A 22,582-nucleotide genomic window follows, 5' to 3' on the forward strand; every position below is an offset into this window, starting at 1 on the left:
AGATTTGGGTATTATTTTTGACTGCAAATTAACATTTATCCCACACATCGACTCTATAATAAAAAAGTCGTATAAAATGTTGGGTTTCTTATGGCGGAACTGTAAAGCTTTTAAGAATTGGACCACTTTAAGGTTAGTGTACTATGCGCTGGTTCGTAGTCTACTTGAATACTGCTCTCCTATCTGGAATCCGCACTATCAGTGTCATATTGATAGACTTGAGGGCATTCAAAAGAGGTTTTTGTTCTTTCTGACTGTGCACCAAAACAAAAAATCTGTGCTTACAACAAGTAAAAGTCGCCTCCAGCACTTCAAGTTGACTCCCTTACATGACCGTCGCTGGATTGCAGATCAAGTGCTACTTTTTAAGATTGTTAGAGGCCTCATTGACTGTCCCGAATTAGTTAAGCGCTTAAATTACACAGTGCCTCGTAGTAATGCCCGCATTGTTAATTTCCATCCATTTAGTTTATCTTTTTATAGAACGAACACCGGCGCTAATAATGTTATAGCTCGGATTTGTCGAAACCACAATATCTTATTTCACCATGACCAGACTCTGGATGTGTTATCAGGTTCACTGGTTAAGTTTAAGAAAGATCTCACCCAGTTGGTTCATAAATTGTTATGAATGTTTACTTATATGTTTAAAATTTGGTATAAGTACTTACTTATTTGTAATTATTTTAAGAAATAAATGTAATATATTAAGTTATTAGGTTAGGTATTGTCATGCATGTTGTGATAGCCTGTAATTGGGTTTACACTGAATCTTAGTTGTATTTTTTTTCGTAATATTTGTTTAGTGTACGCCTGTTGGCTATTGTATATTTTAAAATAAAATAAAAAATAAATAAATTAAATTTTGATAGAAAGGAAATTTCAGTAAAAAATAAGTTGATGCAATTTAGACTGAAACTAACGTAACAGTGAAAAGTGTAACAAATAAAATCCCTTAAATAGAAACTAGTAATAACCTAATAACAAAATATGCAGGATAAAACTGAAAGGGTACAATAGTATAAAATTAAATAGCCTTCTAAATAACAAGCTCCATCTTTATCTACTGGTATGGTACCTACTATTTTTAAAATTCAAGATTTTTCCAAACTCCTGGTCTAGTTTCACCTGTCTTTTCTGAATATAAAGTAGGTATATTTAACCAAGTAGGGATGTTATGAAGAAATATGCATATTGGTAATATGGAAGTTGCGTGCCTGTGTCTAAATTAAACTAGTAAATTGTTGTAGTTGTGTAGTACAAGGTAAGGTTTATAACATAAGGTTTATTACGACTCTCTATTTTGTTATACAATGTGTTTTTTTCGAACCCGACAAACTTTAAGAGTGTATTCTACGAGTAATTTCATCGAGTAAACACCCCCATATGGGGGGTCAAATCTCAATATTCTAGAAATGGCGGCCATTTTAAAGTTTTAGATACTTAGTTTTCATAAAAAATCATATCTCGAGATTTAAACGCCTTACGGACATGAAATAAAATGATTTTATCCGGAAAAAGTCATCTCTATCCAATAAAAATAGGCAAAAATGCAAAAAAATTACATAAAATAAGTTACAAGCACCTAATCTAGTTTTTTTGACAAAAAAAATAGCAAAAATTTACATTTACTTGAATAACTTTTAAAAAAACCCGCCTTTGATGGTATTTTTATGTGTTTTTTTAAAAGTATTTGAGTTAATCTAAACAATGATACCCAACTCGTATCTCTACGTTGAGGCAATCAAAAATTATTGCAAGTTCAAAACACACCTAACCACTTTTTTCGTGTTTCTTGCATCATTTTTAGTGAAAGAGTTCTGATTGTAAAGGAAATCAACTTACATGAGCTCCGTTAGGTGTGTTTGATCTTTCAATAATTCTTGACTGCCTCGACATCTTTATACGGTTATGGTATCATTGTTTAGCTTAACTCAAATACTTTTAAAAAATACATAAAAAAAACCATCAAATGGGGGCAATTTTCAAAGTTATTCAAGTAAATGTAAATTTTTGCTGTTTTTATTCTCAAAAAAAAAGACTAGGTGCTTGTAACTTATTTTTAACCGACTTCAAAAAAAGGAGGAGGTTGTTAATTCGTCGGGATCTTTTTTTTTTTTATATATTTTTTTATGTATGTTCACCGATTACTCCGCCGTTTATGGACCGATTTTGAAAATTCTTTTTTTGTTGTATTGCATTGAGCTCCCAGGTGGTCCCATTTTTTTTCAGAATTTTAGTTCACCCCCAATGGTGGGTAAAGGGGTAAAAACAGGGTATGAATTTCCATTTTGGGCACATGTTAACCGATTCTAATGAAATTAAGAACGTATATATAGTTCTTATAACAAAAAAATATGATGGTGACCTTGAGCTGATCTGATGATGGAAACGGAAGGCAGTCAGGGGAACTCCTCAACGGTATATAGCAACTACTTCGTGTTTAGGCTTGAATGATTCGTATTGATTAGTAGGACTTTTTGGTATCATTTGCACCTTACTTTTGATTGAAAATTATTGCAAATAAACTAAAAACAATAAAATAAAATAATAATTAAAAAAATAAAAAAACCGACTTCAAAAAACCACTAAAATGTAAGAAATAATTTAAGGTTTACACAAATTCTACTCGTATGTGACAGTACAAATATACCTAAGCAGGAACTGTTCTTTTTTGATGTTGGTGCGGTGACAAAGTAATCTGAAGAAATATGGCACCAACTTCAAAATAGAACAGTTCCTGCTTAGGTATATTTGTACTGTCACATACGAGTAGAATTTGTGTAAACCTTAAATTATTTCTTACATTTTAGTGGTTTTTTGAAGTCGGTTTTTATGTAACATTTTAGCAGTTGTGCTTATTTTTATTGGATAGAGATGACTTTTTATGGATAAAATCATTTTATTTCATGTCCGTAAGGCGTTCAAATGTCGAGATATGATTTTTTATGAAAACTAAGTATCTAAAACTTTAAAATGGCCGCCATTTCTAGAATATTGAGATTTGACCCCCCATATGGGGGTGTTTTCTCGATGAAATCACTCGTAGAATACACCCTTAAAGTTTGTCGGGTTCGAAAAAAAACACATTGTATACATAATTATGCACTTCAGGACTGTAATCCCCGAAGGGGTAGTCAGAGGTCGCTCGCAAGTTTTCGCAGCACATTTATACTCACGTGATAGGTTGCGAACCATATCGCCGTTTTGGAATAAGTACAATGCACTTAGGATACACATCTAGAATCTAGATGTGCAGGTTTCCTCACGATGTTTTCCATCGCCGTAAGAGCAGGTGGTATTATTGTACATAAACTCCTTAATTGAAAATACAATTGAAATAATTCATTGGTACAGGCCAGGATTTGAACCCACGGCCTCTCAATTGGGAGGATGAAGCCTTATCCATTACGCCACGACCGCTCCATTTGTTTTTTATATATTTTTTAAGAATACCTTCTTATTAAATGGTATTCTAACATTCACAATATTCACATACACACAACACATAGATGCAGTCTTGCGGTCTTGTTGTTTGGTGGTGTATCTTATGATTCGTATGCACAAAAACATTAAAACCTGTATAAATATTACAGAAGGTTCAGTTTGGCTCTGCCCTTTGAATAATAAACCAGAAGATATGCTCAGAGTTATGAGTCACGATATTGTTGAAGAAACTGGGAGAAAGGAGGTGGTATGTTAATTAACCGGCACACTGCCTGGCGAGTTTAAAAAGAAAACCTAGCGAAGTTGGACTCGGGCACGAAGGTTCCGTACCATTATCTTTTAATTTTATTGCAATATTTGTTACCAGCTCACATAACTTTGTATTTCAAAAACTTTATTATTAAAATCAAAGTAAAAAATTCGGGTTGGTTACATGGCAGTTACTACAGTTACAGTCTGAGGGTGTATCTGCAAAAGTCTAGTCTACTTGTTTTTGAAAAAAAAAAAAATTTGATATCACTACTGGCCAAATTTCACAGTCAAAATAGGTGGTTTTATCATCATGTTTTTCTGCGTTAACATAGAAAAAAAAAATTACGGCCTCGATATTCCGTAGAAATAATTTTTACATTTTAATTTAATATTTATTTATATACATATTTATACATAAAAACAGACATCAAACTGACCCTGTAATGGTTCTGTTTTATTATTGATGTACGGAACACTAAAAAGTTACAAAATGGCGGCTAGCAGTTAGGTTCTCAGACTCGTATGTAAGACATCATAAGACTGCGCGGTTTTGATGTTAAAAATCCGCGTAGAATGGTAAAGTGTTACCACATAATCTAAATTGATTGCTCTATGTCATCAGACTCATCAGCATGTATACAATTGATAAGTATTTCGATAGAATTTCTTGAAAAACTTTTTATTTTATCAGCGTTTTATATTAGGGTAAGGTTGCGTATATTGGACCGGCTCTTTGATTGGACCAGTGAAGTATATCCGAAACTATTGGGATTAAACATCCACGGTATTTTCAAACGTGATGCTTAAAAACCCCTCTCCATACCCCTCAACTCCCAGTAGCGCCTGGGATGCCGTTTAAATAGGATGTGCGTCCATGTTCCATAACCCTACTTCATGTAATAAATACGCGCTACTGTTTACCATGTAAGTACTACAATTATGATTATTTTTATCAGTTATTTGCACGTGTGTTATGCTAAACAATTTGTGAAGATATTTAACTGTATGGAATTATTTCAAAATGTTAGGTTTTTTTTCGTCACGTGTTTTGCATAAAAGTAGAAAGTTGCTATCAATGGACCTTCGCCAGTTGCTTGATTTGGACCGGTCCAATCATTGCTCCTTTTAAGTAGATTTTTTTATAAAAATATATTATTGCTTTTAGCATGTCAGCTACACGGAAGCATTATAACAAATAAGATTGCTAAATATGAAAAGTAAGTTAGGGGATCTTCTGCTCATTTAACTCCAGGGTTGGAAGTTTTTTTTTATCAGAAATGATGTTACTTCTAAAACTTCTAAAACTACCAAATAGCAGAGAAAATAATATAACACCTTTGATTGAACAAAAACAAGACGACATGATTAAAATTAAGACTAATTACTTATAATGTACCCAAGCCATAAAAAAAGAGTCTGATTTTTCCAATTACATGTTTTCATTTAAATTATTATTCTTTACTGTAGCTTTTCCTTGATTGGACCACTAAGACAATTCTATCGAAGTCCAAGCATGGATACTGAGAGGTCCAATAAAGGATACCCTGGTTCAAAGAAGGAAACCTTAAATATAAACCTTTTTTGACAATATTTTCAAAACGCCGTTGTATTTTAGTTGGAAACATAGAACACGTAAAGCAGGAAACAAAATTTACCTATAGAATCCAAAAACATATAAATATGATACATAGGTTACTTTATATAGCTATTAGAAGTTAAGTGGTCCAATATACGCAACCTTACCCTAATGTCTTACCACGTTATTAAAATAGTATCATCGCAACCAGCACCAGGAAACACTCATCATACATTTTTCTGCACTTCTAAGGAGTGAAAAAATGTCTGTCACACCGACATCCAGATTTCACAGTAAAACAGCTTTCGTTAATGAAAAATATCCCAGCAGACCCAACATATATTTTTTGATGTAATCTTTTACCACAACATATTTTTCGCGCAAGCTTCTCTTTCGCCTATACATTTTGGCGCGCCACTTAATTTCCGTTTGCTCGAGCCTCACCGTCTACTAATCTTAAGACGTCCGCCATTTTGAGACGCCATCTTGGAAATCCATATTTATTCACTATATTCCTATTTCAACTTCGCCTTAATTAACGATCGTGGAATGAAACTCGTATTAGTGTAATCTGTACAAAATGATGTCCGTACTATTTGAACTAGGACTTGCTAGTTGGAGTCTAGGCGTTATTCAAGCGTTCTGATTGGAGGAAACTTTCGCTGCTAATTGGGTGATAGTAGTGAGTTATTGGTGCGCTTAGCGTAGCTTCAAATTGTGTGTGATTGAACTTTCGGCTTGAATTTGCTAGTATTGTTCTCTGAAACTTTGTGTTGTAAACAAGTTTAGTCAGGAGTTTGTTGGAATACGTGTATCAATAGAATAGTTAATAGCATTGATTATTCCTAGTTGGAGTTTTTCATTTGGGAAGGCTTCATACAGGTTTCTGAATATAAAACAGGTTAACTCTTCATAGAGTTCGCTACGCGTATAACCTTCCTTCAAAAACACAGGATATTTGACTATTATTAATAGTTCGCAAAGCTAGTATACATGTATAAAGCAGTAACAACTCTGCCTTTTCACAGGGTGTTTCTTAAACAATATCTCTCATACAAAAGGTAAGCTGACGCTTTTGTGAAACATGCAAAAGTGAGACTGAGATCCTCTCGTTTCCTTTAATAAAGCACAGAATGGAACACGTACAACGCTAAGAGATCTGTAAATTTGCTACAGGAAACTTAATTAGTTTTTAATTAAAAATGCTCAGTGCTGTTTTAGTCTGAGTAAGTCTCGCTAGACGCGTGTGCGGGCTGTTTGCACTAAAGAGAACAGGTTTTTCTTGAGGAATAAAAGTTTATGTTGCATTTACAATTTACAGCCTGTTTCACATTCGGTAGATGTGAAATTAAAAAATATTTTAGTTCGAAACAATCAAAAGAGTGGCAGCTTCAGACTTTTATGGGAATAAAGCTTATTGCTATCCGTTTTCATCAGTTTTTACCAAATAGATATCAATAGATTAAGCGCCTGAAAGTCAAGATTTTTTTCCTACATATCTATGGAAATCTACTCAAACATCTAATAGAACAGACATTTAGTGCCAATTTCTCTATAGCCGGTTAGAGCATAACCAGGTATTAGTGGTTGACTTTTGACACATCTGTCAAGAATTATTTATGGATATGACGTATAATTGATGATTCAATCCCTGGTCGGTTCGATAAACGACTATGGAGAAATTGGGGCTTAGCATACATTCCTTACTGAACTTCATGGGTCTTCCATTAACCTAAACTAACCTTTCAAATACTGGACGAATAGTCACCACATTTTTATCCATCTCTTTCTTTCTTAACCATTAAGAGTTGCGATAAGGCAACAGTTCAAGAAATACAATTGCAATAAATACATTCCGAGAACGCTTAGTTCTTTTATAACTTTTAGCACAAAGTATTCTGGAATTATAATATCGTGAAAATGTAAGGCGAGAGTGTAAATTCTACGTCATTATTCAACCCAGTGGGTCGGACGGGCGAATATTTTACATTAATTAAAGAACTGTGCAGTACATTTGCGAGGCTACAGGGCTGGAGTTCTGTTATATTGTAGTAGCACCAAATAGATAGAATGTTATTGCATTGCGTTTTACAAAGATATGAAATTACAAATCCGATAGGTACTTAGTTTTTTCACTATAGACACTTATGAATATGAATATCGATCACAATAATTTTAATATCATAATACACTCCCGGGCAATGAAAAAGTTCCAGTCACAAAATGCACCACACCAAACATCATTTTTAAATTTAAAATTGGAACAAAATTTTACTGTTTTTAGTTGGTAATATCGTAATGGTCTGTTAAATGTACTTCAATATTGTAGAAGACGTCATTAAGCTAGCCTTTTCCGTTTAGAAGTAATTCGGTGCTTTTCTCAGTGGAACCTTTTCATTGCCCGTGAGTGTATTTTAAAGATGAATTCCACTAGCAAAAAGCTTGACGTTACTAAAATATTTTTTTATGCCTTCAAAATCGTCATCAATACTTACCGTTTTTTTCAATGTCTCATCAACGATGAAGTAAAATAGAGAAAAGGCCTAACCGCCTAAGAAACAATAAATAAACGTTTATGGTTATTTTCGCTATTTTGTTTATTCTTGCTAAGGCTTCTGATATAAAAGAAGAATAACATTCTTCGTAAGAATAATTTAAGTTAGACGTAACATGATACCTTTTTGTTATTTTAATTATCAAAAAGGATTTCAAAGTAATTACTCTGTACTCCTTAATATATAAGCTAAATCAGTAGAGTATCTTGCGAGTAAAAATATATGGAAGAAAAAAATATTAATGTCTGGATTTGTTCACCATGGGTGTCTCATCAGAAATAATTCATTGGTAGATAAAATAAATAAATAAGAAGATAGGTATAGGTACATTACTAGGATTCGACTACGACCAATAGAAAGATAAGCAATTCTTATTCTTCTCTTTATCGTGTCTATGACACAGACTAGACTAGACTAGACCTTGCAGCCATGTTCAAAGGATTGGCCAGTCCAATTAGCGCCTATCACTGACTGCCCAGGGTGCCCGGAGAAAATAAGTGATACGTCACTTAAAGCGGTGGTGGCTCAGTCCGGTAAGCGCCCACTTCTCACGCCAGAGGTACTTACACCCCTGCAGAGAATAAAATACAATAGTCACTAAGGTCACGTCACAACGTAAGTCACTTACCCGGCGAAACTGTCTCAGCTCAAGCTTGCTTGTGTTGGAGTACACCAACCCGCACTTGGCCAGCGTGGTGGACTAGGCCTAAACCCTTCCTTAATTGGAAGGAGACCCGTGCCCCAGCTATGGAGACGTGATGGGTCGTGATGATGAGTCACTAAGGAGGCACTTTTCGCACACCTGTCGTTTTTTTATGACATTTTTTTTATAAACAGATCTTCTGTTTGAAGACTGAGTACTGGCCATTACCTGTGCAATACTCAAAGTGCTTTCTCAGTAATAGGGGTCCACAGTAGTATTTGGTTACATTGTTACTCTGTTATTCCAGTAATGATATGCAAACAAGATTTTATAAGAAATATTTTTATAATTTTACTACAGTTTCTAGTCTTTGTGTATTGTCTTACACAACAACTTTGATATAATTTTACATTTAGAGAGAAAATTATTTTATGTTTCAGAAAACCTAAGTGCTATTACATTTTCATAGAAATACTTATTTAAACTATTTATTCGGTAAGTTCAGACACAATAAGAAAACCATTATTAGTATTGGACCAGCCCCGAAATTACCAAATTGTTTTACGCCTTTTTACCATTTCGCCATCATGCATTGATTCACCTGGTGGGCCACAGATTAACATACGAATCACGTCCCTCCTTGCTCAAACCAGAGCGAACACTGGCCTGTTATAAAACGAAATCAAAGCGATAACGAGACCAATAAAAAAACAAACAAGACAAAGGTAATCGCAATCAAACGGCCCCAGCATTTGTAGGAAACAGGCTTACAACCTCAAAACAAAGAGAGGGATCGCAGAGTATTTACTGCATTCCGTGGGTTATGAGCCGGGTCCACACCAGATCATCTTCTTGTGTGTCAGTGTCGTTAATTTTTTGACTATCCAACGCGAACGAATTTTACATACATACAAAGGTTGTCTGGTAGAGATTGCTATAAGCAATAAGGCCGCCTTTTTGTACTGTTGTTATTTTTAAGTTTTATTTTGTATTGATTCTGTTTTTTTTGGTGCAAATAAAGAGGATTGTATTGTATTGTACAAAGTTGGGGTCCCAACGAAGAAGGATCATGCCCGAGTGACCTATCAACTCTATTTTTAAACTATACCGGCGCACCCTGAGCAGTCAGTAACTGGCTAATCCTTTCACCAAGGTTACAAACCTTAGTGTAGATCTAATGTTTTTCACCGACACACTAAGATTAAATCTGGAGGGGACCCGGCTATATTTGCCGCACCATATTTTTTTGGATTATTAATATTAGCACTCTGACTAGACTTGTAGAATTAGTGTCATGTCTTACGGGAATCCTAAGCTAAATGTATGATACCTACTTTCCCCCAGAGAGCTAAAATTGTTGAGTTTACATTATTAAGAGTTTATCATAGCAACATAGAATTAGTTGTTTAGTTTAACAATTAGTGATTTAAATAAAAAAATGCAATTATGAAATATTATAGCTTAGCAACATCGAAGGGTAGGTAACTAAAAAAAACAAAAGCGACTGACGCTAATCCTAGTGTAGCTCTAGTATTTGTCACGGAAATCCGAATAAAAAGAAAACAGAAATAACTGCACTTGACAAATTAAGTGCCAATTTCTCCAAAGTCGGTTATCTAACCGACAGGGATTGATTTATAAATTAAACGTCATCTCCATAAAATTCATGACAAATGTGTCAAAAGTCATTCATATGTTTTGCTCTAACCGACTATGGAGAAATTGGCACTAGGTTTAAAAACGTCTCTATACTTCCCCATACACTGCGCGTGGTGAAAAAAATCACTCTAAAGGAGGGGACAGACTTTCATTTGTGGCTTTGTTTACCAGCTCCTTGATTAAGCGAGCACCAGCTGCTATCGCAACTGTGACTCTTATTCAAAACAACACACTGGCCAATTTCGAATGTCCCATTCTTGTTCTATTTCAACCTGTCCCCCAGATGGTGATTCTAGAGAGAATGCCAGGTTCGAATAAAAAAGTCCGCTGCTAATGTGTTATTTATTGTTGCTGAGTCGTGTAAGGTTAGTTATTTATCCTGCACAGAATAAGGGTTGACAACTGTGGAGAAAATATAGTGCCATGTTTTCTGTTGCTATTCCGTACTACGAGCTCAGTCTTCGTTGCCTGCGGGGTCACTCTATAAGACGAGAAACCAAAGTTTTGGAGCGTTGCTGGCGAGCCACGACTCTATCTCTTCGATTAAACGTGCGGATTTCACGACAACTCTTGTTCGTTCGTTTTTCGTCAGTATAGAGTAACCCTCCTAGGCTGTCGTAGGAGTAGATGGATTTCCTTGAAAAAAGTATAGAGTAGATGTAACTTTGGTTAAAATAAGAGTAGTTTTTGAAGAGATCATGTTGTCACAAATGGGAAAAAATTCTGCAGGAGTGAAAAACATCAGTTAAGTTAGAATATAATACCTACTATAGGTAGAATATCAATTGTTTTATTCAATTTAAATAAAAAAGATCTAAGAATATCTCGATTGGGTTCCCTTTCCAACTATAAATTGATTTGAATCCGATCCATTCGTTTCTATTCCATTAAGTATCAGTAGCGCTTTATAATTATTATGACACCAGTATTTTACTGCACAAGTAGCACACACACATACAAACATACCTTGTACTCTTGTATACTCTTATGGGGTAGGCTGAGGCCCATTTCTGCACTTAATCTTAGCTGGAGTTGTGTTTAGGTACGATGCACTAGGGGCGAGCCAATTGCCTTCGGGTACCAAGATCTGAGAACCAATCTGTGTTTGAAGAAATATCAGTCAGTATCCAGTCGGGAATCGAACCCTCCACAGTAGTCAGAGTAACTAACCACTGCGCCATTCTGCAGCTTACGAATCGGTCAACAAACTATTCTCAAAATTCCAAGATATACTGTTCGCAGCAGTTACGCAAACAAGGCAATTTACCTGAAAGCAAACACTTTGGAGCCTCCGATAACCCCTCCAGCTGAACACTTCACTAGGATCAGGGGGGTCACTCTATACGACAAAAAACTAAGTTTCGGAGGGCTGCTCTTCATACAGACTTCGGATTTCGGACTCTACATATCTCGTTGTATTAAACGTGCCGATTGCACGTCAGCTCTCGTTTTTCTCCAGTATAGAGTAACCCCCGCCGTGAGCTAGGCGCAACTATCCCGGTTCTCCCCTTTGTCTACTCAAGGGCGTTTTTCATTACGCCAATGCGAGTCGCGTCGGCCGCTCGTTGGGCAAATGCGAAAACTGTGTCTCTTTTCAGCGCTGCAGTCCTGTTACCTTTGTTCTAAGCGACGGGGTTGAAGACCTGTTGGGGTTTTTTTTGTGTGTGTTTTTTTGGTTTCTTGTTAAGATGATTGCCAACAAGGGTATTCAGAGAGGGGTGTGAGTTGTCTTTTAAAAACCTAATTCTCTAATAACATACACAACTATAGTTATTGCCTGAAAATATAGTTATGTTACACAATATTACACATCCATAAACACTAAAATATTAATAATGTATATAAAACAGTGTTTCGTTTATGAGTAAACCAATAAAAATTTAATCTCTACTGCCTCCAATATTTGCCTATTTGGATTAACTTGGCACACAACCCTTCGTTTACTGTGATGGCCGTTACGAACTTTCTAATATAAAGTTATTAAAATAAGGCTGTAAAACCTTACAACTTTAATGGCTAACCATAAAGATAGCTGATAAACAAAATTAATAAATTTTTAATTAATTCCCAAGGCGCTTTCTATGTAACAATGATATACTGTTAATACTTTAAGAAACTTACGAACTTCTTAATTAAAAGATCCCGAATCTACACCTCTGCTTTCTATACATAGACAAGAGTGGATTGCATGGGTGAATTAGGTATTTTAAATTAAAAGTACTTTTTGCCTTATATTTAACAATTTATGAACATACCTAATTCACTATGCCAATCTTCTGCAATTATTTTAACCCGTTTTTCATAGAAAAGTTATAGGATGTTTTAGCTATTGAACTGTGTTGTCCCTCTCTGTCAAAGAACAAATTGTTTATTAACTTCAATAGCTAAAACGTCCTATAACTTTTTTATGAATAAGGAGGTAAGTTTTTACCTCTGGCTAGAGCGGTGGTAGCTCAGTCGGGTAAGCGTCCGCTTCTCACACCAGAAATGCGGGTTCAAATCCTGGCGCTGACGTGTACCAATGAGTTCTTTTAACTTAAGTACAATGTATACCATCGCTATTACGGTGAAGGAAAACATCGTGAGGAAACCAGCATATCTAGATTTAGCACATCTAGATATTTGAACCCACCAATCCGCAGTGGACCAGCGTAGTGGGAAATGGTCCAAGCTTAGGAAGGCAATTTAGACCTTGGGGACATGCACAAAGGTTCCATTCGAGAGAGCCAGGTGCAGGTACTTACACCCCCACAGAGAATAGAATAGAATAGAAAATAAATCTGGCTCTTGACACTTAGGGTGACTTGCATAACAAAGTTAAATAAAATTAAATAGTTTGTCTCTTGCTCTGACAGTATAATGTCAGAGCATGAGGTCATAGATTTAATTTTGATTAACTTTGTTATGCAAGACGCCCTTAATTCTTAATCTTTGTTTTTAGTAATTGAAAACAATTTATTTTATTTAATGCCTTATAAAAATTACTACGCAAACCGACTGAAAACGAAGATAAAACCTCCACCTTACGCAGGTAGCAGCTTAGGGGACGTCGCAAGAACTCCTAATTAATATAAAATACTTTCCTTTCATTAAACGTTGGGAAAGAGCGTTGAATTTCTTAACTTTTCCCTTTTTAAGGTTAATTAATAAGGTGACATAGTTACAGAATTGATGATAAAAAAAATGTTTTTTTATGGAGTTGGTAACCCACCGTCACTTAAAAAGTTTAGGTAGGTACATTGATAAAGTCTATTAGTATATTTTACTCTAATCTATGCTTTTAAAACCCCAACGCATACATACTCAATACGCATAAGCCCACACATATAAATCTTACAACGACGGTCTTATTTTTTGAGACTAGGGTTTATTTAAAAGTTTCTGATCATGATAACTAATGTTGCTTTTTTGTTCCCAGGTATGTTCTTATTTAAAGCACGCTGACGTTAAATGATTATGTAAGTTGAATAAGTAATATGTACATATGACGATTTTACCTACATATATTTTACATAACATATGCCATAGATATGCGGATACTTGGTAAAAAGTTATTTATTAATTAATGCACCTCAATATGTGTTACATACAGGATGATATTATGACATTGCTTACCTACAAAAAGTCGTCAGCACCAATTATTATAGTAAGTATACTATATAGATAACCTTTTATGTTTTACTAATACAATAAATCACGATCCATCTGAGCATTGGCTAGGTCAGCGAAGGTCTAGACTCGAAAAACTAATTACTGAAGGCAATCAAAAACTTTCATTTAATTATTTCTTACGACCCACTTCGGAAATTGAATGTTCGGGCAGAAGTCTTGCCTAAAATCACGATTGAAACGAAACGCAGCCAAACAATGTATCTTACGTTTACGACTTTATAGACGCCATAAGTCACTATTAAAATTTATAACACTTTCGTAAAATCTTGAACGTAAAACACGGAAAGCTGCGCCATTTTAAATCCTACGCCTTTGTGTTAGAAGTATTTTGAAAGAAGGCTTTGTTTCAGACGCTTTATCTTTTCAGTGGCGGGTTTATGGCTAAGCCGATGTGAATTTGTTTTTTTGTAAATTCACATAGGTACGGTCATGTGCAGAAAAACCTGACCCCCCTCTCATAGTAACAATGTTTCTGAGAGGGGTCAGATTTATCTGCCGTGTACTGTACTTTCAATTAACAAATCTGAAAGATAAATATGGCCATCAAAACAAGACATAGACCCGGGTAAAATCAAACCCAGCACTTCGACAGAATATTATTGGTCAGTGTTAACCGTTGCACCATAGGCATCATAGCATATCTCGCTCATAAATATACTAAAAGTGATTTCTACCAAATGGCCACCCTGTATAACGGAGCGAGGCTGCCACAGTATGGACGTGCGGTATACAGGGTGCTGTATAAAATCGTAATAAAATTATGCAGCCAGTTTGGACGGCAGCCTAATAGCAAGGTTTAACATATGGTTGGTCAATTAAATTTTTATAACTCGTGCTAGCTCTTTGAAAGCAGCGGGGTTATCGTGAAGTTAAAACGAAGTAAAATTGACGAAATAACTAGTGTCATATTCAATTGATTTTGACTCCGAAATCGTTAAAATTTTGTCAAAACAAATTCGCTATAGGGGGAGCCCCTATTAGAAGCTACATGCATACCACACTATAAATATTATTATATATTTATTTACGCAAAATGTGTGTCTAAATTATTGTTTAAAGGTAGGTAAAGCAACAGAAGAAAACTAACGTAACCGACATCCAGCTTATAAATATACCAGCTAAGTGGTATCTTCAGAAATACGAATGAAGGTTTAAAGTAACTTTAAACGTAGGTACAAACAAACGATTAACATCAAAGTAACTTGTACAAACGAACGTACGATTAACACGTTTACTGTGTATCCATAATTTAGGTTTCGATTCCAAACGTGGAAACTGCAAACCCATATGGGGGACGATTGGTTGCGTAAAAACAAAATCCCGTACGACCCACCCATGGTTCATTCATACACGCAGGTATGAGCTCTGGTTTTCATGCCCCATGCGAATGATTCGTGCTCATGATTATGATCCACCGACAAAGCCGGTTGTATGAAATTACTTTTAAGCAATAAGTCCGTTCTTATATCACCATAATTACTACACGTATGTATAGTAATATAAGAACTTAATATTTTTCCCCATATTTAATTGTGCAATTACGATTTGGCAAATAAATAAATATCCAATCTTGTTTCAACCTTCACCCTCATATGACAACACCTTTATGAAGCCAAAAAGTCACCCGTTTGACTTCACAATCGTATGGCCGCTGCTTGGCGCATAAAATTTTAATAAAATAACACTTTGGCACCGTTACTGCCGCATCGTCGCCTTGCGGTTACCGAAGGCTGTACGACTAGCGCCTTATTCTGGGTAGCTTTTCCAGAAGGCCTAGTATAGGGCGCAAGAAGCGCGCGACAGTATGTAAAAAAGGAAACAGTCGCACTCGCTCTCGAAGCCCCGCGATGTGAGTGAGCGGGACGCAAAACTTTTGTTACGCCCTTAGACAAGTAAACCCTTATGCCCCATGCTAGGTATAGCTACATGGAGTCACAGTATAAATGCGATAGACGGTCGTCTATGCGCCAATTTGGTACGTAAAAAATAAGTTTGAGGTATGCTAAGTACGAGTATACTTTAATTACCATGAATCTTATAGTTACGTACTTTCATATTATTTTGATCAGTACATAAAAAGTAAGAATCTATCAAAATCGTACACGTACAGTAGAAGTATCGTAGGCAATAGTCTTCTATAGATACAGTTAAGTAGTTAGTGTACTTCTACGATCTAACCGACTTTGGCGAAATCGGAGCTAAGTGTACTATTTTTCCAATATCGCATAAGTGTCGTTTTCGGATGCTGAATTTCTCACTATTTCAGTTAACGGCTTAATGAAAACTGAACACTAAATATAAATGTTGCAGTGGAAGCTGTTTTAAACTACCTTCTGTTTGTTACGCGTTTATTGAGCTTATTACATTTTTGACTTACCTACCGACATCTGTTCTACAATAAAAAAAAAATGTAATTCTGTGACTATGAGAGAGAGAGTACCTAAATAGTACAAAATGACAATAAAAACGATAGTTACTTATTTAACTGTGATTGTGGCTGACTTTTAAGAAAAAAAAGAAAAAAAAAACACGCACTCAAGCCTTGTACTAATGTAATAGGGGGCGGGCCTATTGCCATTTTTTCGGGCACATCCAAGACCCGAGAACAAATATCTGTGTTTAAACAAATATCTGCCCCAGCCGGGAATCGAACCCGGGACCATCGGCTCAGTAGTCAGGTCACTCACTAACCACTACTCCATTCGGTCGTCCTTTTACTTTTAAGAACTCCACGGTTTTAGATGTGTTTGATTTGCTGCTTTTTTGTTCTGTAATAAAATCGTAGGCTAGTCTCTGATAGATTATTTTAAATCATACAACTGAAAATACAGAAGAGTATGTTTGAAAAACACGGTAGGAATAATCCAAACTTAAACATAAAATCACAATAAAAATACCTAAACCGATTCGGGTAGGTCTATTTCCTTTTATTATAAGAAACCAATAAAGTTTTTATTGTTCGGTCCTAGGCAGCGTATTCTGAATATATCCTCCATGTAAATATTGTTATACTATAGATACTGATCTATTTGTAGTATTATGGATAGGCCATAGATATAGGTAGGTACATATTTTTAGGATTAACGGTGAGTATTTTAAAACCTATTTCATATTTACGGCCATTCACAACGCTGTATTCCGTGCTTACTCAATTACTCAAGTTCAGCTTAACTTGTCATTTTATTTATTTAATTCTTTATTGCACAAATGTATAATAAATGCACAAAAGGTGGGCTTAATGTTAAGAGCATTTTCCACCAGCCAACCTACAGGAGGTACCGGTACAGGAAAACTGGTTTCATTTTCAGATATTATCAGGGGCGTATTTACCCTAGGGCTAAAAGGGCTACAGCCCGGGGCGGCAAGCGGCGAAGGGCGGCCCAGGGGCGGTCGGCAGGCCGCCCTTGTGCTTTAGGTTGGAGGATTAAAAAAGTACAGAGCCGCGAGCACAGGATTCGAAACCTCCGTTAACGTTGCGTATCGTCAAATTTCACTGTCAAAATGTAAGGCAAATTTGTTAGTTCCAAAAGTGGCATTTGTTTTTTCCATATGTTTGTGTAGATTCCAAAATAGTATCGAATCCTGTCCTCGCGGCTCAGAACAATATTTTAGGACGTAAGCCTGGAACGGCTGTGAGCCAATTTTCCACATGTTGATTTCATGTCTTAAGAAACCGACCTTTCTTCTTTCCTGAACCGGTGGAAGTCTATTTTTTTACCGCCTCGATATATTTTTTTGAAGGAAATCAAAAGAAAAAAAATGCCGCCCTGCACATGTTTATTTCAAAACGTGCTAAAATGTACTCGTCTATCCAGAAAAATCTTTTTTTTTGTTAGGAAGATATCATTATCTTTGCAAATCTATCACCACAATGTCCACAATGTTCTTATACATAGGTCGCTAGGTACTCTAAACTTCTTCTTTTTTCGTGTCAGTGAACATGCGAATTTTTAAATTTGTCTAGACCAAAAAGAAGCAACTGGTTGGCCTGAAGTAAGTCTTCCCGAGTGCAGGTGGAAGGGCACAGGGGACAGGAGAGTAAATGCTCCATAGTCTGGTGGGGCGGTACCACAGTCGCAACGGTATAACCCCACTTGCAGAGATTGTCCTTGCAGCAGCCTACCTCTGCTCACTGCTCGCAACCGATTTAGTTAGAGTCTTCAAATGTGCCAGAGGAGACTGTTACCGGGAGCAAGTTTTTCCTCAAGAGGTAGGAAAGGATCCTGGGGCTACTTTTCCTCCCAGAGCCTTAGCCTTGCGATTTGTGGGTTTTCATCCGTTTAGGACACCTCACTATTTTTAGAAACGCTTTGCGTCTCTTAAGGCGGGAAGGTGCGGCAGTATGTGAGTAAAGTGGATGTCTGGAGTCGCATTCTTGTTTGGCTTTCTCAACAGAACATGCCACTTTTCGCCGTATGCTAGGGGGTGCTATCGCAGCCAGAGAGTAGACTTTGTAGAGCAGTGTCGGTTTGAAACATACTGTTACTGTACGAACTGTGTCGTTAAGAGCAAAATGTACTTCTCTAGCATGCGCGGACCTTGCCCATATGTGAGTGACGTCACGGACGCGATTCGAGACAGTTGCTTGTGGAACCTGTGTTCAAATTAAAAACAAAAAACTGTGTAAAGAGTGAAAATTCTTTAATAAACTTAGCAGAAACTTATAGTATATCATATTGCGCGAGTTATAAACTATACAGATTGAGACAAAGTTGTGTTTTAAGTGCAAATTTAGTGCAATTTCGATTGTTCACCAGTATTGTGCGGTAGTACTACCCCGTGTTTTTGTTTACGTTTTTGCGGTCAGCTGTTTAAAAATCAGCTGTTGTTAGACAGCTGTCGCTGTCACTTGTCAAACAAGAGCACCATCTAGTGACGTACTTAAGAACTTCAAGGTATACTACATTGTACGAATAAAATGGCAAACAAGTGCACCAGTTGCGGAAAGTTCCACTCATCGACAGATGGCGTTGTTTGTGGGATTTGCGCCGGATCATTTCACAGGGAATGCGCAGGATTGCTAGAGGGCGTCGTGGTCGCTGCTGACTGGGCCTGCCTCAACTGTAAGCGTAAACGGAGGCAAAGCAACTACGATGACACGCCAGTCAAAGGAGCTGCGGCGCCATATGATGCAAGGAAGCAAACTGTGGAAATGCTATCCACCTCCGGCGAAATAAAAACAACTCAGGAATGCGATGTGGGGGATGAAGCTGTCATGAATAATACTGCAAATAATGCCACCCTGGAGTTCCATGTTGACCTCGCACTGGAGATCAGAGCTTTCAGAGAAGAGTTAGGATCTCTCAAGACTCATTGCACCAAAGAGATAAAGGGAGTGTGTGGCGAGTTTAAGGAACTGAGGGAGGAAATTTCCAGTTTCAAGGCTGCGATCTTTGCGTGCAACAGCAGGCTCGAAGATATGGAGAAGCGAGTGGAAGCCATGGAGACGAACTACGCAAGCAGTAAATCTCCTGCTATAGAAAGCCTCGAGCAAGCGATTGAGGATTTAAAAATAGAACTGCAGGATCGTGATCAGGATTTGTTAGCAAATGATATACAAATAACACATATACCGGAGACCAAAGCAGAAAACCCCTTACATCTAGTGAAGGTCATAGCGGTGAAGCTGGGCATGACCCTCGACGAGCGCGACATCGTGAGCGCCGTGCGCGTGGGCGCGCTGCGGCCGGCAGCGGGAGCGGCGGAGGGCGCGGCGGCGGCGGCGGCGCGCGCGCGGCCCCTCGCCGTGCGCCTCGCGCGCCGCGCCACCCGGGACGAGCTGCTGCGCGCCATGCGCGTGCGCCGCGGCCTCACCACAGCCGACATGGGCCTCGAAGGTGAACCGAAGAGGTTTTATATAAACGAGAGGCTCACTAAGCTTAATAGGCAACTGTTTGGCAAAGCTCGAGATCTGGGTAAGCGGTTTTCATGGCGTTTCATTTGGACAAAGGATGGGCGTGTGTTTGTACGCCAAGCTGAAGGCAAGCCGTCATTTAGAATTAGATGTGTTAATGACCTAACTAATATTTTTGGAGAGGAACCAGTTCGCTCCACTTTGTAAATGTGTATTTTTTCATATTCTCTTCTGTATGTGTCTGTTCTGCCTGGCCATGCTCTGTTGCCTCATTGTAGATAATCTGAAAAATAAAAACAATGCTACTATTAGTGAACTTATAGACTGTATTATTTATTTGCGAGTGTACCATAGTTTAGGATATTTTGAATGCTGTAATGATAATGATATTAACAATGTGTATAAATGGTGTATAAATATTGCTTACCTTATGTGTGCGATCATTTTTCTAGTAAGAGGCATGAACAGGTGGTGGAGCGTCGGTGCGGCGGGCGGAATGACCCCGGGTTCAGCAGGCTGGCTGCAAATCCTGTTGTGTACTCACTGGAACGACAAATATATATATTATTGTATCATTTTTATATATATACGAAGTTATAAGTATTATTATTGCACTTTCTACACTGAATTTTCATCAATTTCTTACTCTTGTGTTTATTATAGTCTTCATCTGTCTTGTTTAATAGTTGTAAATTTTATGCATAGGTTGGCGATTGGTTACTTACATGTGTTGCCTTTTTTCCTTCACATCCAAATTGTTTTGGCACTTCTAATCATACATAACTATGACTAACACAAAATACTTTAAGGTTGGTTTGTTTAATGCAGGTTCTCTTGGTACAGGACACGACGAACTGACTGTGACTATACACAACTCTTTAGCAGACGTGGTGGCGATAAATGAGACGTGGTTGCGTGACGGCGAGGAGGGCCGCGCTCCGCGAGTAGCCGGCTATCGACTGCGTCACGTGGCGCGGCCGAGGCGACTGCGCTCGCGGGGCGGAGGCGTGGGATTCTTTGTGCGGCAGGGCCTCTCCGCCCGCACCCTACCACACCCCCCCGCTAATACCGTCGAGCAAATGTGGATGAGATTAAATGTAAACGGGAAAAAGATCATTATTGGCACAGCTTACAGACCAGATTGGGTAAACGTAGACTTATTTTTAGACGCAATGACAGACTCCATAACTTCATTTAAAGACTATGACAGAATCGTTTTATTAGGGGACTTTAACATAGACTTTTCAAATTATAACTGTGCATCTTTTAAGTCATTAGACAACTTTCTAAATACACTTAACTTGACACAACACGTACAGGAGCCCACGCATTTTACAGAAACCAGCCAGACGACAATTGACCTAATATGTACAGACGCTAAGGTTCGAGATGTTAATGTCATATACAAACGACCCTTAGGACGACATGCTTTTGTTACTATAACGCTCGACATTAAAAAGACAAAGACCAAACCTAGGACTATTACTTACAGACCAATTAGGGATATAGACATTGAACAGTTTAATAAAGACTTAGATTTACTAGACTGGGACAAAATAAACAGACTGGACGATGTCAGTGAAATGGTGAGGTGTCTCAATCAATCGATCATAAGTCTCTTTGACCTGCACGCGCCTGAAAAGACGATCGTAGTGAGAGAGACACCACATCCATGGATCACTGACAATATTAGATTCATGATGCAGTTACGTGACGACGCCTATGACGAATACAGAAAGACTAAAACTGACGCAAAGAGACAATACTACAAAGACTTAAAACATCAAGTAAATGTGGCCTTATATTTTGAAAAAAAAGTGTTCTTTGAACGAAATATCAATAACAACGCTCATGACTCTAAGACATTGTGGAAGAACTTAAAAAAGACTGTACTGCCGACTAAAAATGATAATGACCTACCGACACATTATAATGACCCGGACGAAATTAACAGACATTTCCTTGACGTACCTGGTAACAATGACGTATCTGCATCAGATTTAACGTACTATACAACAAACAGACACTCAGACAAGACATTCGGACTCACGACCGTAACTGCGGAACAAGTTCATAAAGCTGTGAAACGAATTAAAACAGCGGCCAAAGGAATGGACTTGATTTCGATAGATATGGTAGAAATGACATTGACGAAAACTATGGACAACATACTGACTATAGTTAACAAAAGCATACAGACAAAGACATTTCCCGACGATTGGAAGATTGCTAAAGTTTCCCCTTTCCCTAAAAAGCCGAACCCTTCGCAACTCTCTGACCTACGGCCGGTTAGTATCCTGCCGTGTACGTCAAAGATAATAGAAAGGGTAGTACATGATCAGCTGTCGCGGTACCTGGAGGATGCGGGAATACTTCCTAGTTTGCAGTCCGGCTTCCGCAGCGGTCGCAGCACAGCCACAGCGCTGCTAGATGTAGTGGACAATGTGCTTGCGGAACAGGAGAAAGGTCGGAGTACAATTCTTGTCCTTCTCGACTTCTCCAGGGCCTTCGACTGCTTGAATGTGTCCCTTCTATTATCTAAAATGACGGATCGATGAGGCATCAGTGCAGTGGTTTGGTAGCTACCTATCAAACCGCTCACAGGTTGTAGGCCTACGTAGGACAGATGGCAGCACCATACTATCCACACCGCGTCCGCTGACCAGAGGAGTCCCGCAGGGCTCAATATTGGGACCACTTTTATTTATTCTGTACAGTGCTGACATTATATCGTCGGTGGAACATTGTCGCTATCACCTCTATGCCGATGACCTGCAGCTTTATCTTTCGTGTGATCCTCAAAACATTTTGGAGACCACGCGGAGGATAAATGCTGATCTGGAAAGGGTAGTGCAATGGTCCGAGAAGAATTGCTTACTGCTAAATCCAGGTAAATCCAAGTTCCTAGTCTTCGGAACAAGTCT

At 37.7% G+C, this 22,582-nt stretch overlaps 1 protein-coding gene and 1 long non-coding RNA gene across 2 annotated transcripts in view; one reads left to right on the forward strand and one right to left on the reverse strand.

Annotated features, from left to right (window-relative positions):
- Nucleotides 1–22,582, forward strand: part of LOC105397931 (hemicentin-1) — a 256,295-nt gene that overhangs the window by 128,129 nt on the left and 105,584 nt on the right. The gene's annotated exons all lie outside the window — the stretch shown is intronic.
- On the reverse strand, nt 18,364–22,201 carry LOC125490558. Its single transcript, XR_007267745.1, has 3 exons — nt 20,384–22,201; nt 20,086–20,201; nt 18,364–19,941 (listed from the first exon to the last, which is right to left on the reverse strand). It is a non-coding gene; the product is annotated as an uncharacterized LOC125490558 (long non-coding RNA).

This window comes from Plutella xylostella, chromosome 25 (assembly GCF_932276165.1).
Source record: "Plutella xylostella chromosome 25, ilPluXylo3.1, whole genome shotgun sequence".
Taxonomy (NCBI): Eukaryota; Metazoa; Arthropoda; class Insecta; order Lepidoptera; family Plutellidae; genus Plutella; species Plutella xylostella.